We start from the raw sequence: 16669 nt of genomic DNA on the forward strand, positions 1-16669 counted from the left end.
TCACATATTCTGGTTCGATTTTAATGGTAACACACTATACCACTCCATGTGAAGACGTGATTTTGCTTTCTGTCTTAGTGGCTTAAAGTGATTTATATGGTTGACTCCTTCACAAATAAACCAGAAAAGAAATTAATATTATATCTGGCCATGCTGCTGGCCGCCCTGAGTGTTTATGGCTGTGTATTTTAAATCATGTAGACTAATAGGCAAAAGGCTGGGCGACTCTGGACGACGGGCTGGGGGCTGAGGCGGAGGGAGCAGAGGCGCGGAGGAGGGAAGTATGTCTCTCTGTGAGTCTTCGTTTTCCTCTGCTCCTTCCTAACTGCACTTCTGTTACCTAGGGAACCAGCATGGAGTAACAACTCTTTCCATTGGCCATGAGTTGAGACTCTGGTGGGCCCTGACCCTAGGTAAGACAAACCACCTGGGCTTGGCTTCTTGGGGTGAGGTTTTTCTCAATGAAGACCTTGAGTGATGTCTACGGCATAAGGAGGGAAGGCTGTGGCCACGCCCACCAGCGAGGGACACTATTCATAGAGAGGTTAAAGCCAGACACATCTGGCAACAACAGGTGTCCCATGCCAGCCTGCGCGTATGAAAGCTGTGTGTTGATGCTCTACTGATCCAAGGAACCCCAGCAGCCAGATCCCTGAGAGGCAGTCTGAAGAGCAAGGGGGGGCACCGGGAGCCACACACAGAAGGGAAGGTGGTGGCAGGGACTGCAAACAGCACCTCAGTCAACCCAAAGAGGTCCACGCTTCAGCCACTGGAGCAACCAACCGGTCTTCACGGACACAGAAGATGTGTCCCACCCTCACTCATTGGTGGAGCCCTTAGTGTCAAACACTCTCCTCCTTAGCCTGGCTCGTCGCCAGTCTCAGTACACTGCTGGGAGGTTCACCTCACCCTCGTGTTGTGTTTTATGGTTTCTGAGCTTTCAAGTACAAGATCTGAGCTGGTAAAACAGCCATGGTGACATTCAATCTGCTGAACTCTTGAGGATAAGGAGAAGTTAAAATTAACAAAAAAAAAAAAAAAAAAGAAAAAAAAAAAGAAAATGGGTGGACACAGCCCTTTGCTGCATCTCCTGCCCCACCCCATGCTTGGTCCTCGTGAGATGGTCTTCACAGTCAGACCGGCTTCCCATTGTCACCCCACAGCCCGAGTTTCCTACAGGGGATTCGGACAGTTCTCAAGTTCTAGGAGCAACTCAAGGACAGCCCAGTGTCACAAAAAGACTCATAGGAGGGACCTGGGAGACACGTGAGTCCCTAGGCCTTGGAGAAAAATCAAGGAGGTGCCCACAGGGGCCTCAGCACATAAAGCGATTTTGGAATTCCATGGCTACAGTCGACGAGTTTAACCTGCATTTCCTCGCAGGGTCCGTGGCGGTTTTAGGCAACTTCATTTGCCCCTGTAGCCAAGGACGAGAAAGATGCCTGCAGTCCAGCCTAGGTATTGTTCAACTCTGACACTCACCTCCAGAGGTTTTCATTCATTCCAACATGCTTGGTTTGTTGAATGAATGAATGAATGAACTAACAAGTGTACAGATAAATGCGGGCACAAGTGAATGAAGGCTTAAACACCTATATGAATGGATGGATGGAGAGATACTGCGGTGACTGGAGGAAGAAAAAAAGTACTAAGTGCATGAATTAATAGGTAAAAGCACAAATGCATATGGAAATAAAACTGCCCAATGAATGCGTGAAAGAATAGCTTTGTAATCTCTAGATCAACAAATAGACGCAGGGGCTCCTCTCGCCTGCCCACCCTGTGGGTTGACGTGAGATGTGACAGCAGACGCGCTGGGTCCCTACCCTTGCTAACTGACCTGGTGTTTGGTGTGTTCAGCTCCAGCCAATAAGACTCTGCACCAAATGCTTGCAGAATTGGTGGTGGTGTGGGGGGGGGGGTGTCACAGGAATATTTCCCCGTCCTGTCTGAACCTTCCATAGGAAAGGACTTGGCCGAGGTTTTGACCCCCGGCCCCATCTGCCCCAGTGGAACCCTGCCAGCCACTGAGGAACCCTTCCTAGGAGGCGGGAACCATGGGACCCAAGAGCACAGACCCCAGAGAAGAGCCCACAAGCTCCAGGACTGCGAGTGGGAAGTGGCACAGTCCCGCTGAGCCTCCAGGGCTCCGCTGTACAGATGGAGACCATGCGCCTGCCCGTGCCCACGAAACGCTCACCCCCAGCCGTCACTGCGCGCTCCTGAGAGCACTGAGCAGTTCTGCCCTGTGGGCTCTGGGTGCCCTGCCCATGGGTGGACATCCATTTCCACCAAACACCCAGGTTGCCAGGGGACTTTGAAACCTTGCGTCTTCATTTAAGTGTATATTTTATTCTGGGAAAATAGACCTTTTCTATTGCAACTAACTGGCCGGAGTCCACCTGTGCGAGGCTTTGCCCTTCTACGGGCTGTGGCTTCCCACCTGCAGGACCAAGAACTGGGTCCAGGTTTGTGGCTTTTGGCATTTTCTAGAAGCAGTATCTTTTCCCCCAGGGCAGTCGTGCCTCCTTTGCACCAATCAAAGCGTAGTTGCTTTGCCCAAAGCTGTGGGACAGAATCTCGAATCTTCCCTTTGGTTCCTTGGGCCTCTCCTTGGAAGTCAATTTGAGAACCACTGGACCAGCTGATGACCTGTGAAGCCATTACTCAGTGAGAAAATTATGGTGGCATGGAAGGATGCCTGGTAGTCAATAGGGCGGCATGGCAGCCTTAGAACAGTCACCAACATCTGGGTGCCCCGGCAACTCAGCACCAGCACGTGGGGGCTCAGATGAGACACTTGAGCCTTCTCTCACCATCTGCCTTCCAGCCCTGATTGGCCAACGGAGACCCCAGGCAGGATGCTGGAGGAAGGCCAGACCCCGGTCTCCGTGGGGTCCGTCGGAGGGTGAAGAGCCTTAAACATACAGCTGGGACATCAACACCCAAGACTCGCTTCCCCCCAAACTTCTCAGAACACAGTGCTGGAGGTCAACTCCCCAAATGGAGACGAGGCCCATCTGAAATGTCTCCGTGCAGGGTCACCGTACGGGCCTCTTGGCTCTCACTGCGGCTACGATGGGACCGCACTGCCCCAGTTCCGGTCCTTTGTGTGTGTGTCACCTTTGCCCACGGCCACATCAGTGCCACAAACTAGTTCTTTCCTGAAATCGATGCACCGATTTCCTTCAATCACTTTTTTTCCCACCAGTGGAAACGTTACACAACAACAGTATAAAATAAAAGCCAATATTCACTCCCATCCATGTATGTAAAATAGATAATGTATCAGAGAGGAAAACACTCAGCTGTGTGGGACTTGGAGCCGTCTTGCAGGTGTGGGTGCAGCACGGAGCTGAGCAGAACAACCCTGGGGCAAGCAGCCCTGACCCAAGTCCTCCTCCACGAGCACCCAAGAATGGTTGGAACCTCAGTTTCTTCATCTGTAAAATGGGGGTGATGGTAGTTCCTAACTCACCAGGTTGTTATGTGGACCAGTGAAATGAAGCGAGGTAAGTCCATAAAGATTAAAGAAGAGAGACAGTACACCTGGGGCATGGTTAGCAGCTGCTATTGCTGTGTGAAAAGACAGAGGCAACAGCGGGACGAAGCCTTCCAGAACCGGCCGGCTGTGACCGGTCCTCCATAGCATGTCGGCTGCTGTGCACTTAGCCATCTTTCCCACTGTTCTGCTCGGCAACTCTCCTTCAGGGGCAAGACCACTGGACCTAGAATCAGAAGCCTGGGCCTTGCTCAGTCTGCACTAACCCCCTGTCGGCCCAGAGGAGTCCCTTCCCATCCCAGCTACACCATGGGCTGGGGGAGGTCTCCCTCATTCTGGCTTCCCAGTCTTCCGGAAGTCCTCGTGAGCAGCCCTGCCGTGGGCAGCACCTCCTCCACCCATCTATCTCCTTGCGGGCACAGGGTCTGCCTGGGGTTAAGGCCCTCCTGCAGGCGGTCCCTAAGTCAGAGCCCTAACCCGGGGCCAGCCCCCTGCAGTGGGGGCAGGAAGGGGGCTGCACAGCTTTGCTGACGCTGGCCTGCATGACAGGACGGGCGCACCCTCGGCAGGAGCCGCTAGGTGTGGCTTCTGCACAAATATACACAGGCGCAGAGGTTTGTTTTGCAGGCATAAACACAGGCCCTCTAAAATAGGCAATGTTGAGTCTCTGGCACAAAATGAGGGTATGGAGCCGACGCTGTTTACAGTCTCCTGGAACCCTCGGACTTGCAAGCCCTTTTTCCAGAGACATTCATGTGAAAGGCTCTTTCTTAGGGGACTTGTCTCACGCCCGGGGCCAGCTCGGGCGATGCTACCCTAGAAGGGCTTACCCGGAGGTCCCCGTCTGTCTCCAGGCAGGGTGTAGGCAGCAGGCCCCGGGGTCAGCCGGCCCCGCTGTCTGCGGTCCAGCACACGCGGCCGGGTGTAGAACCAGCTGAGAACACCTTGGCCGCCAGGGACTACGTACGGCACGGTAGCCAAGCATGGCCATGGGCAGCCCCAGAAACCCCAAGGGTCCACTGAGGTGTTTGCTTCCTGCTCTATCAGCCTTATTAGAGCAGACAGGGTAAGAAAAGGACCCAAAATGCTTCTTTGCATTTCTTTCAATTGTTCGGCTCGGCAAGTTTATTGCACATTAGTTTAAAGTAAGCTGCCGATAAACTTGGATAAAATTAAACTCCTGCTGGAGTTTTTTTTCCTCAATAATTTGTGTCGGGGTGTTTTTTATTTTCCTAAGGATTGGAAATGCGGCATGATGGTGGGTTCAGAATTTCACTGTCTGAGTAGTTACAACTTAACTTCCACCGAGTTTATGGAATTCCAATTTCAGTTCTTTTCAAATGACTTGGGTTTTACTGTCAGCTTCCTACGGAAGGGGCCTTTGTGGTAGTCTGTCTTCTTCCTGTACAGAAAAGCACAGCATAAAGCCAGGATCGCCTATACTGTAATTAGACTTCAAAAAATTAAAGGAATTCTCATTCAGCAGGACCGGGGAACAACTACACAGTCCACACCCCAAGGCCAACGTGCATTTGGATAAATTCATTGCAGGACAATTTTTTTTTTTTTATGATAGCATTTGCCGATAGGCTAAAATGATTCCGTCTAAGAGAGAGAAACTAAACATCTTGGAGTGAAAACAATGCGCTACAGTGATTTGATTGCAATGAAGCTCAAATGCTACGTGTCTTTAGCAAACAATAGGAATCTCCACGCAACTAAATGTTTGGCTGGCAGTCTAACTAGGATTTACGCATCTGAAATGACAAATTGAATCCCACCGCCACTAGATCCATGGCAGGTCTGTACGGCAGGTAAACCCAGAATGGATCATCACATCGCTGTACTTAGAAACGCACAGAGCAGGACGGAAGTGGAGTTTGCACTGGAGACGGAAATCGGTTGCAGTGTCTCCAGGAACGGTTTGCCGCAGAGAAGTTCAATGTATACACAAAGTCATCTGATCCAAATATGCTAATGATTTTTATTGGTCCAATCTTAAAAGTGAAGTTTATTTTTATGAGCATGCATTAATTAACCCAGCATGTATTATCTTGCCGACTATCTTGCCAGGGACTTCCATTTAAACATGTTTATTGTGAAATGTTTGCATTCTCCACATTTGTGGCCCACACACAGATTATTTCATACTTTCCTTTAGAGCACTTAGGAAAGTTAAAAGGAGTTATTGTTTTTGATTAATGCCATTTTGGGGCAGTTAAAAGAAAAGGGGGCAAGGAGTTCCAAATCCCAACTCTGCATAAATTCTTCAACACGAAGAAAGAAAAAGAAAAAGAAAAAAACTCTGCAAGCTCTTTGCACCACACAAAGAGATGTGGGGGCTGCCCTGGGCGCAGTTGACGGTGGTCCCCGAAAACTGCACTCAAGTGATTTCGGGGTCTGTAGGCACTCTCGCCGAACAGCAATGGGCGGATGCGATGCAGCTGTCAAAAAGAAGGGGTGCAGCCGCGCGCGCACACATCCGTGGCGCGGTGCCCTGCAGATGGAGTTCTGAGGCCCTGCCTGTCATCTTTTGATTAAGAAAAGGAAATGATTTCACTAAAAAGATATTCCCTCTTGTGTTGTTTTGTTTTAACTGAGTTTGTACTTTCCACCGGACTGGACATATTTATTGAGACTCATAAGTTACTTCACGGTTCCCAACATCACTACAATCTCAACAAACTATTTTTTTCCTTGCCAATTATCTAAATATCATAACTATAAAATATCTTAAAACATTCTCCATACTGTAAACATCTTAGCTACAAAGCTTTGAGTGTAAACAGTATGATGCATCAGAATGGTTTTAAGCGATGTTATAAAAACTGCTCTTAAAAACTAAACAAAAATGTAAAGCTTCCATCTGTTTTATGATTTTTCCACTGCTGAACGGCTGCTGTGTGCCAGTTCACTGAACCGTGGCTTGCTAAAGAGATGGCTGGGGTCACAGATTGAAAAAACAAAGAGCATGTCTTTAATGGTGGTTTTTTTTTTTTTTTTTTTTTTTTTTTTTGCTCAAGTCTTCCTGACATGGCTGGAACCAAATCAAGTGCGCAGCAGCAGAAGAGAAGGGACAGAAAACACACACGACGCCTGTTGCCAAAGGACCCCCCACCCCCTCCCCGAGAGGCTGGCGCTGGCGACGAGATGTCACTCGGGACAACCCTTCTGCTGGTGGACCTGCAACCTCAACGGCTCCTGCTTCTTCCTCCCTGGGTTTCCTTTCCGGCCCTCTCTGTACAAGTTAAAAATAGACAGCAAATTGCATCCCCAGAAAAGGCACCGAGGTGTGAGATGATGAGCAGCCGGGGACTCCACTGTGACAGCACCTGAGCAGGGGCGGACTCCTCAGAGGCGCGGGAAGGAAACTGCCTCCGCCCTGCGCCCTGCGAGGTTTGCCTCTGGGCGAGTCCCAGAGGAGGGCGGGAATGGGGGTGTCCCCCAGCCCCTGTGCCCAGGGCACACTGCTGCCCAGAGGGTCAAGGGAGCAGGGCTGGGCCCCACTGGACCTCCCCATTCAAGACCTGACTGACTGCCTGGGACGTGTCCGAAGGGCTGTTCCAACTCTGCTCATCCAGCCCTCCTGAGGCCACTTCAGAGGAACGGGGCCACTAGATTCAGGCCTCTTGGGTAGGTGACACAGCCCCTGTTTCCCCCAGAGACGCAGCCATTAGAGGCTGGGAAATCTCTGCCTTCCCCAGGAGACGCTCAGCGAGAAGGAGCCTCTCCACACCAGCCCCAAGAGGCCAGGCTGGACCAACTTCCGTCCTGTGCCCTCTCCGCTGGGGCTGGCCCAGGCAGGACCACCTTCCGTCCTGTGCCCTCTCCGCTGGGGCTGGGCCAGGCTGGACCAACTTCCGTCCTGTGCCCTCTCCGCTGGGGCTGGGCCAGGCTGGACCAACTTCCGTCCTGTGCCCTCTCCGCTGGGGCTGGGCCAGGCTGGGGTGGAGTTGGGGGTGGGAGGGGCAGGCTACCAGGGCCAGGCTAGGAGGAGCAGGGACTCCACCTGCCCTCTGTCAGACAAGGAAGCCCACAGAAGCTTCCCTTTCATGCACTGCCCCGCTCCCTGGTGGGACAACCCTAGGTGGGAAGCAGGCACAGCACCCAGGGAAGAGGGGGGACTTTTAGGAGTGACAGACAGCAGAGAAGTCCACTGTACGTCTTGCAGCAGCCACCGGCCTTGCCAGCTCCCTCTACATCTCAGAGCTTTGGCCACCCTCCCATCACCCTCCAGGACACTACCAACATGGAGCAGCCTGGAGTGGTGGTGTCCATCAAAGAGACCCAGCCCTGGCCCAGGGACCCTCCCTCACTCCCAGGAAGGCCAGTGGCCCCGAGAGCAGGTCCCTGCCTCGGACGAGAAGGCTGCACCTGAGACCAGAGGGCACCAATGCGCCCCTGTTCCAGCTTGCCCTCCCTTGTGTACACACTTCCCACGCATGTTTCATACCCGCTCCTCACCCACAAGATGAGCCAGACACTCCTCAGATAGATAGTAGCTGCCCCCCAGGCCCCTCAAGCCCTTGTGGGATTCCCATTGTAGTCAAGGCTTCGAGGACCCAGCCACGTGGCTGACACCCTCATGACCAGAGCAACCGTCACCCAGAGAGCAGCCGGCCCGGGGGCCCCAAGGGCTCACAGCAGCCTGGCTTGGCTCCAAGCAGATTCCAAATTTAAATGTGGGACACTCTCCCCTTTTTTCACTGTTCCAGGCATCTGCCTGCAAACAGCTGTCACCCAAAGGAGGAGGCGGCACACGCGGCTCTCCTGCGAGCGCCACCGTCAAAAGCCACACGCGAGCCAGGGTTACTTAGCTACGGAACGTCACAGCCTGGGGGCTGGGGGAGGCGGCGCAGAGGGCGCGGCTGGCAGGGGGACAACCCACTGCCACGGGCTCTCTGCCCCTACAGGGAAATTGAGGCTCGAAGAGGTAGCTAACTTGCCACCGATGGCACAGCTACTGAGACAGTAATGCCACAGTCACAGTCATAAGCTGTAGGGATGAATCCTCACTGGCCAGCACCTCCGTCCCATGTGGACTCCGTGTCGGTCTCCCCTACGTGTGCTCCAAGTTCAAATCTTTACTACCGCCCTGCCAGATGCTGTTAGCACTGCCCTCAAACAGTTATAAGGAAACTGGAGCAAAAGAAAATCAAGTAGTTTGCCCAAGGTTAAATAACCAGGAAGTGTTAGCGCTGGGATTGAATCCCAGACTGTGTGGCTGCATTCTCTTAGCCTGAGCCATCACCAACATCATCATCATCACCATCATCACCATCATCATCACCATCATCATCACCATCATCATCGCTGTCAGCATCATCATTGGGACCGGAGTTCAGCTAACGCTCACTCAGCTCTTGCTGGGCGCTCAGCCCAGTGCCTGTTCTTTCTGGTCCCTCCCTGCAATATTGTATTTAATTTCTATTTTTACTCATTTTATCCCTGCTATATACAGATGCCAGGAAACTGAAGCTCAGAGAGAGCAAGCAATGTCTGAAAGGTTGCACAGCAGAAGCAGACCCAAAGCAAACCCAAGCAGGCTCGTTGACCAGTCAGATCTCTGCCCCACGGGAGGGAGCTGGGGGGGAAGGGCTGGATGCAGGGCCCGCTGGGGGCTGGGGGCAGGCTCTCAGAGGAAGAAATGGGATCGGCCCCGGTGTGTCGCACCCAGGAAGGCGTTGGGTGCTGCGCCCGCCAGCCCCTGCGCGCTTCTCACCACTGCTAATCTCAATGATAACGAGGGTTTAGCCTAAGTCCAGTGACAGAAGGGTGGCCAGGAAAGCCCTGCCCGGAGGAGAGGCCCGGCCAACAGCCACAGCTCCCGCAGAGGCAGATAGGGCGGAGGCTGCCACAAACACTGCCCACATTCGGGAGAAGGCAGGAGACAGGGGGGCGCCAGCCACTCAGCACAGCAACCCCACTCCACGGGCCCAGCAGCCATGGGCAGGGAGGGGCTGTGCATCCAGCTCCTCTCAAAACAGCCCAAAGAGGAGGAGCAGGCGAGAGGACCAACCAGAGCAGCACAGGACAAGGGTCAACGAGGAGCGATTGAACCACTGTAAGAAATGCTGCAGTTCTAGGGGATGGACCCCCAGGAACAAGAGTGGGCGGAAGGGGCCCATGTGGCCAGGGACAGAGCAGGGGGCCGCCAGCTGCCGCCCTGGGACAGCGTGGCACGGACACAGAAGCCACGCAGAACATGGGTGGGTCGGGTGGCACTTTCCTCAAACTAATCACTAATGAAGTTTGGGGCGAGCTATTTTGAAAGCAGCCCACACAGCATAACCACACGCCATCATCAGCTGCCATCCTCAAATGCAATTTCATTCATAATTAAATATGAAAAAGCCACCACCTTAAAATAACAGCAGGGGTCACAGCTGAACTCTCCAGCGTGGGCCCATGCATGCTGGCCTCTGCCGACCTCTGCGAGACGGTCTCCAGGGTTTCCCAGGCGCACCCCCTGGCTCGGGCTCCCAGACACACCCTCTGCGGCCAGCCCTGCACACCTCTGCCCCTCCCACTCTGCCCTTCTCCCTCCTCACCGCCTCCAAGCACCAGCCCCGATTCAAAGATCCGCCCAAGCAGAGTCTCCCCTAAGAGGCTTTCGACAGCTCCGGCCTGCAGGGACCTCCACCAGCCCCACAATCTACCCTAAGCGCCTACACGGCCCCTCTGGCAAGGTATGGGGTTCCATCCTGTTCTCTCCCTTCCTGCCCCTTCAAGTACCATAAGCACAGCACATGAGGTGTCCCCTGCGTTCAGCCAACACTTGCTGAGTACCTCTGGTGTGCCACGTGCCCAAGAAACAACAAGAACGATCGGACGTGGTCCTTGCCCTCCAGGATGGACAGGTGACAAACACATGCAGTGGGCCTTCCCAGCCGCACTCTGAGTGCCCCGAGGTCAGTGAGGGCCTCACACGTGTGCACGGGACACACCGTCTGCGCTCAGCAGGTGGGGGCTGCCACGGGGCTCTCAGCAGGATCACCGCCTCCCTCATCCATTCCCAGCTCCCTCTCAGATCTCCTATGCCGTATTTAGGAGAGCTGTGTTCAGCGGGGACGTCCCAGGCTCGGCCAGCTCCTGCCACAGCTCGCTGGGCTCTGCCCTACCCCCACAGTTATAAAGGCTTTCGGCAAGGCCCAGTGTTGGTGTCTGGGTAGCAGCAGCTGAAAGGGACCAGAGGTAGGGCCTGGGGCGGCGGGCAGAATAAGCCCATGCCCGAAACCCAGTGGCCAGTGAGCAAGGAGAAATATTTCACAAGCCCCGGTCTGCGGCCGCTCCAGCCAGGATTCTGTCCCCAGGCAGATCTGGGAGCCCTGCAGGCAGCTCTGCACACACGTTGGCTGAGATGAGCTTGGACAGCCCTAGAAAGCAGGAGCCGCGAAGGCCGGGAGGAGGAGGAGGAGGCGCGCCGAGCTCTGGGAAGGGGGCCAGCTGCCGGGGCCGCCCAGGTGACCGGACACCCGCAGCAGCAGCAGCAGCCAGCACTCGTGGAACCCTGGCATGCTCTGCTGACAAGAGGGTCGGGCGTGGCCAGGCCCCAGACGCACACAGGCCACCACGGGAGAGGCGGCAGGCTGGGACGGGTGCCCAGCTGGGGGAGGCGGCACTGGCGGCGGCAGCACAGTGCCTGTGCTGGGGATTTGAGAGGTGAGGCCCCGACAGCCCTGTGGCAGGGGTGAGGCTAAGGACGCTGTAAGAGGTGAAATGACCTCCCCAAGGTCACAGAGCAAAGACTTGGAACCAACAACCAGGTCCTCGGTCCAGCTGCTTCCTGCCTGGTGCCGGATCCTCTTGCTCTGGCCATACGGCTCCCGTCCCGGCTTCCCTGTGTCCAATTCTGCCTGACCCCAGCCCCAGAAGCTGGGTGGGGACCTCTGAGGGCTGATGGTCAGGCGGAGGCCATGGCAACTGTTATCGTGAGCAGCATCATACGATCCGGCCACCGTGCAATGGTTCCCACAGCACTTCCGGATCCGCTCCGCTTCAAACACATTCACATACAGGGGGCAGACGAGCATTCGCAGACCCATTCTACAGAGGAGAAGACAGAGGCTCAGAGTAGAAGCGGGCCCCGCCATGATGGATGGGAAACGTTTGTCTTGCCTGTCTGAACCACATCCTACCCTCCTGGGGTCTTCCTGTCTTTATCTGGGAAGTGGGGCGTGAATGCTGAGAGGCTATACAGAAATGGGTTTGATTCAAATAGGATTCAGGGATTGGTCAGTTCCTTAACCAGTTTTCTGCGAATCCAACTAAGAAGCTCTCAGAACCATGGTTCTCCACCCATCCCCAAGGATCACACGGCTTCAAGTCCGGATCAGAGACCACTATCCATTTACAAATGGTCAGAACCATGGCCCTTTCTACCAAAAGGTCAGAGAATGTTCCAGAACCCCAAGCACTCACTTTGCATTGGCCAAGCCACTTTTCCCAGATGCCACCGTACTCAGGCATGGGGCGCTCTCGCTGTGTGGGACGCTGTGGGTCTGTCCCCACCCAGTCCATCAATAATCAGCAAATGAGCAGCTTGCTTGTGCACACACTTCCAGTTTCAACCTGAAGGGAGGTTTGGGGGTCTCTTTTAAATTTAACTATCCTCATTAAGGATTCATAGCACACCGAAAGAGCGATGTTTTAAAAAATCATCTTCGCAGAAAAGGAATATCAGCAAAAATAATCACTATTCTAGGCTCCACAATGATTCCCTAATGAGGACGGCCGTCATCAGTTAAATAAACACATCATTAGGGTGAGAGTGGATGTGTCAACACAGACACGGGCCACTAATTTGTGGGGTGGTCTGTCTGCGGATGGGGGTTCCCGGGGCGCAGCCATGGGCTACCTTCCTCAGGTAGGCCAGACCAGATGGAAACTGCTGATGGACAAGTGGCGGGAAGGAGACCATGGACCTTGCTCTGTAAATCAAGCAGACAGGTGCAGCAGGGAAGACGTTCAGGAAGCTCCAGACAGGGACAGCACCAGGCAGAGAGGCAGAGGAGGGACCTTGGCACCAGAGGCCCCATAGCTGTGTGGATCTCAGAGGCCAGACCCTGCCTGGACACCTGGATGTCCAATGTGGATACAAGGCCTCTACCCGGTTCCCCTTAATGACAGAACACACATGATGCTTCCCTGAGAGGGAGAGAGGGTACAGAGCCAGGGAGCAGCTCCACTGGGGTCCCCAGGTTTCTCTGATTCCAGGACCCACAGTCCTTCAGAGATGGGGCTGAGGCTGTAGGAGAGGTGGCCTCCCTGCCCGGGGCCCCATGGATCACAGAAGCACACGCTCTGTCAACAGCATCCACAGACTGCTTCGCGCCGATCAGGTGTCCCGCTGCACACCGACACACAGCCAGCAGCAAGACGAACTCGGCCCTTTCCTTCGTGGGATTTAAACGTGTGGGAATGATGAAGACAATAAATAGATAAATAATCGGGATAATTACAGATGATGACACAGTGCCGTAAAGCAAGCAGGATGAGCGATCACCAGCTGGCGTACGTAGGGAGGTGGAGCAGGAGAAGAAGGAGGGACGTGGGATGTGAAGTGCTGGCTAAGGGGCAGGAGGGCGCGGGCAGGAGTGAAGACACCTGTGTGCGTGCCCAGAGAACCACATCTCCGGGGAGGAGAGAACCGTCCAGCTGGTGACTGCCTCTCAAAGGAACAGAGCAGAGCAGACAAGGGACAGAGCGTCTGTGAGTGGGTGGACAGAGGACCCGGGAGAGCCCAGAGCCATGTACTTCTTAATGGAGAGAAAGGCAGCAGCTCCAGGTGCAACAGAAGAGGAGAAAGGGCGGTGTGGCTGCTTTGGACAGCAAGGCCCAGAAACACAGTGCCCACGTGAGGTCTGTGGTCCTAGGTCCAAGGGAAGCCATCAGCCCCACTGTCCCACTGTGTGATTGTCTTCTACAAAACAGAGATGTGAGGACCTGGCCCAGAAAAGAAGAGAGCACACACCTGAGTTCACCCCAGGCCGGGCTTTGGACAGGTGCACATGCTGGAGGGGAAAGATACAAGGAGCTGAAAAGAGAGGCCAGGGAGAGGTTAGAGAGATGGGCTATGACGTCCACCCTGGGGAGAAAGGGTGGGCAAAGAAGGCATGGAGGGGCTCAGAGGAGGCAGCAAGATCCACAGCCGAGGAATCGGTGATGTGCTAGTGTGGGCACCAGAAAGATGGAATCAGAGAAAAGACAGCGGGGGAAGAACCTGGCCTGGGTGGGAGCAGCAGCACAGGTGTTGGTCGCTGTGAAAGGCTGGGCGAGGTTCAAGTGGAAGAACTGTTGGCCATTGCCACCAGCCACAGCCCTGCAGACACTCAGGGTGCAAACCTACTTCAGACATCAGCAGTGCCAGCATGCAGGGACACGAATGACTTCCTTCCAGTGGCCATGCTCAAGCCGCTTTCCAAACAAATCGGAGTGGAAGCCTGCCTTGCTGTAACAGGGGTAAGAGAAGTCTAAGATTTGCGGCGTTCAGGAATCCGTCCTAAAGATGAGCAGCCTCCCTCGTTGGCTGGTGCCACTGACACCACTGCTGGAACTGTAGTCCTCTTGCCCTAATTCCTAAAACGCACTTGCATGAGCAAGCGAGCCAGGGCGCGTCTGTTTTGAGAATCAAGGCTCTGATCTCTTCCTGGCTCGAGCAAGGCCTTCTGGGTGATCCTCAAGTCAACTCCTCCCCAGCAGGGAGCTCTCGGGGCTGCTGGGAGTTACATGGCCACCTCTTCTGTCCCTTTCTGAACCTGCAAGCCGTCTCCTGACAGCAGGTGAGGCTCAGCGAAGCCAGCCCAACCACTGATGTCTCCTCAAAGTCCCAGAAAGCCTAGAGGCCAGAGTGGAAGGGTCCCACAGTTAACCTCCTCGAAACAGGAGCCTAGAGCGGCAGTCAAACTTGGCTGACGGCCTCCAGTGGCAAAGCAAGGCTTTGAACAAGGCCTTCCAATTCCAGCACCAAAGGGTCCTTCGAGCCCCAAAAACTGCCAAGTCGTGTTCTCACACAGCTGCAGACCTAACCTGACCCCCAATCGGCTTTTTCCCACAAAACCCAGGGTGCAAGCAAGTGACCACTCAAGTGCATGTCCTTGGGGTGGGCATTTAACGTAGTAGCTAAGAGGGCCCCACCCCATATTAGAGGGCCTGGCTCTGGCTCCTGACTCCAGCTTCCTGCCAATGTGTGTGCCTAGGAGGCAGCAGTGATGAGCTCAAGGCTTGGGTCTCTGCCACCCACGGGAGAGACCTGGAATGAATCCCCAGTTCCCTGTTTTGGCCCCCAGCTCCTACTCCAAGCCATTTGGAGAATGAACCAGTGGAAGGGAACTCACTCTGTCTCTGTCTCTCAGATTAAAGGCAAGAAACAACAGTGGATTTCCTCAGCAGGGCAAAGAGAGACTGCCCTCCCATGCCCACGGGGGCACTGTTCCCAGCAGCCAAGATGGGAAGGAATCTAGGTGGCCGTGGATGGATGGATAAAGGAAATCTGGTGTATATGCACAGTGGGCTATTATTTAGCCATAAAAAAGAACAGAATGAAATCCTACAGCAAAATGGATGCAAGTGGAGGCCATTAGGCCGAGAGGAAGAAGTCAGACACAGACAGACAAAACTGCAAGTTCACTCTCCCATGTGGACTACTTTGGAAGGTGATCTGATCTCAGAGCAGTGCAGACGAGAGGCTGGGAAGACAAGGAGAGGAAAGTGGGAAAACAGACTTCAACGGTCAGAGAAAGAACGAGGCCTGGTGCTCCACAGCACGGTGCCGTGGCCACAGCTCTCAGCCACGGCTTTACACTGCATGAAAAGTGGAACAGAGTGGGCAGGGAGGCTCTCAAACAAACTGTAAGGAAAAGGAAAGATTACTTGTCTGGTTTCATCAATGTATGCTCTCTCTGTTGAAATAATTCACTGTACCCCATAAACATATACAAGTAGTTCATGTTATTCAAAAAAAATTTTTTTTATTAGGTAGAGTTAGACAGTGAGAGAGAGAGACAGAGAGAAAGGTCTTCCTTCCTTTGGTTCATTCCCCAAATGGCCGCTACGGCTGGCGCTGCACTGATCTGAGGCCAGGAGCCAGGTGCTTCCTCCTGGTCTCCCATGCGGGTACAGGGCCCAAGCACTTGGGCCATCCTCCACTGCACTCCCAGGCCACAGCAGAGAGCTGGACTGGAAGAGGAGCAACCAGGACTAGAACCTGATGCCGATATGGGATGCCGGCACCACAGGCAGAAGATTAACCAAGTGAGCCACGGTGCCAGCCCCCCCCCCAAAATTTTTTTAATGACTGCAGGTGAAAAAAAAAGAGGTTTCCACCCCGGTTCTGTCACTTTTTGTCCAACATGCTTACACTACTAAATTTATTTTAATATCATATTATTGGCCACAAATTTGTACTTGATCAGACTTAGTGCAATTAATATTTGATATGTGGCCACCCAGAGCCTCCTGGAATTGGGATGAGCAAAACATGCAATGTACAGGTGCCACTCAGTATTTACCCATCACAGAACACTCAGGAATGAAGCTTCCGGGGCTGGGGGGGGGGGGTCTCAGAAACCAAAGTAATATTTACTGAATGCCTATGGCTTACCAGGCATGATGGCCAGTCTTTTCACCGTGTCTCATTTAAGTCAACTTATTATAAAACATAAAATCACCAGAAACATATTATTTTACAATATTTTAGTCTATTCTGCTGAATCAATATTTTTTGAAAATCAAGTAGCACAGTTCAATAACACCCAAATCAATTTTGATTTTCCTTCAGAAATTTGGTGGAGAAAGTATCTCTCCCCAGTGTAGATCCAGTAAGCTAAGTTATGCCCCAGAGCAAAATATCCTGTCCTCGTAATAAATCTCCATAAAAAATGTGTGTTTTAATGGAAATATTGACATGACCCTAAGAACACAGAGCAGAACCAAGCAGTGCAGCTGATGAACAGGGGGAAGGAGCCTGAGACTTTGGTCTGCACCCTCCCTGGGCTTCCCAAGCCCCGTCCAAAAGTCAGCTCCAACAGCTGCTTCCGAGGCTCCTAAGCGAGGGGCCCTCTAAAATTCAGTTTCATCACCCCTTTTGTGGGTGTCTCATGGTCCAGTAGGTTTTTAGAAAGTTCATGGCAAATGCATCTTCAAAAAAAATTATGCATGGATTTCTCA

General features: G+C 53.5%; 1 protein-coding gene across 5 annotated transcripts in view; it reads right to left on the minus strand.

The window, feature by feature from the left end:
- The window catches only part of ZNF536 (zinc finger protein 536), a 457958-nt gene that overhangs the window by 339846 nt on the left and 101443 nt on the right, over positions 1 to 16669 (minus strand). The gene's annotated exons all lie outside the window — the stretch shown is intronic.

This window comes from Oryctolagus cuniculus, chromosome 18 (genome assembly GCF_964237555.1).
Source record: "Oryctolagus cuniculus chromosome 18, mOryCun1.1, whole genome shotgun sequence".
NCBI classification, from domain to species: domain Eukaryota; kingdom Metazoa; phylum Chordata; class Mammalia; order Lagomorpha; family Leporidae; genus Oryctolagus; species Oryctolagus cuniculus.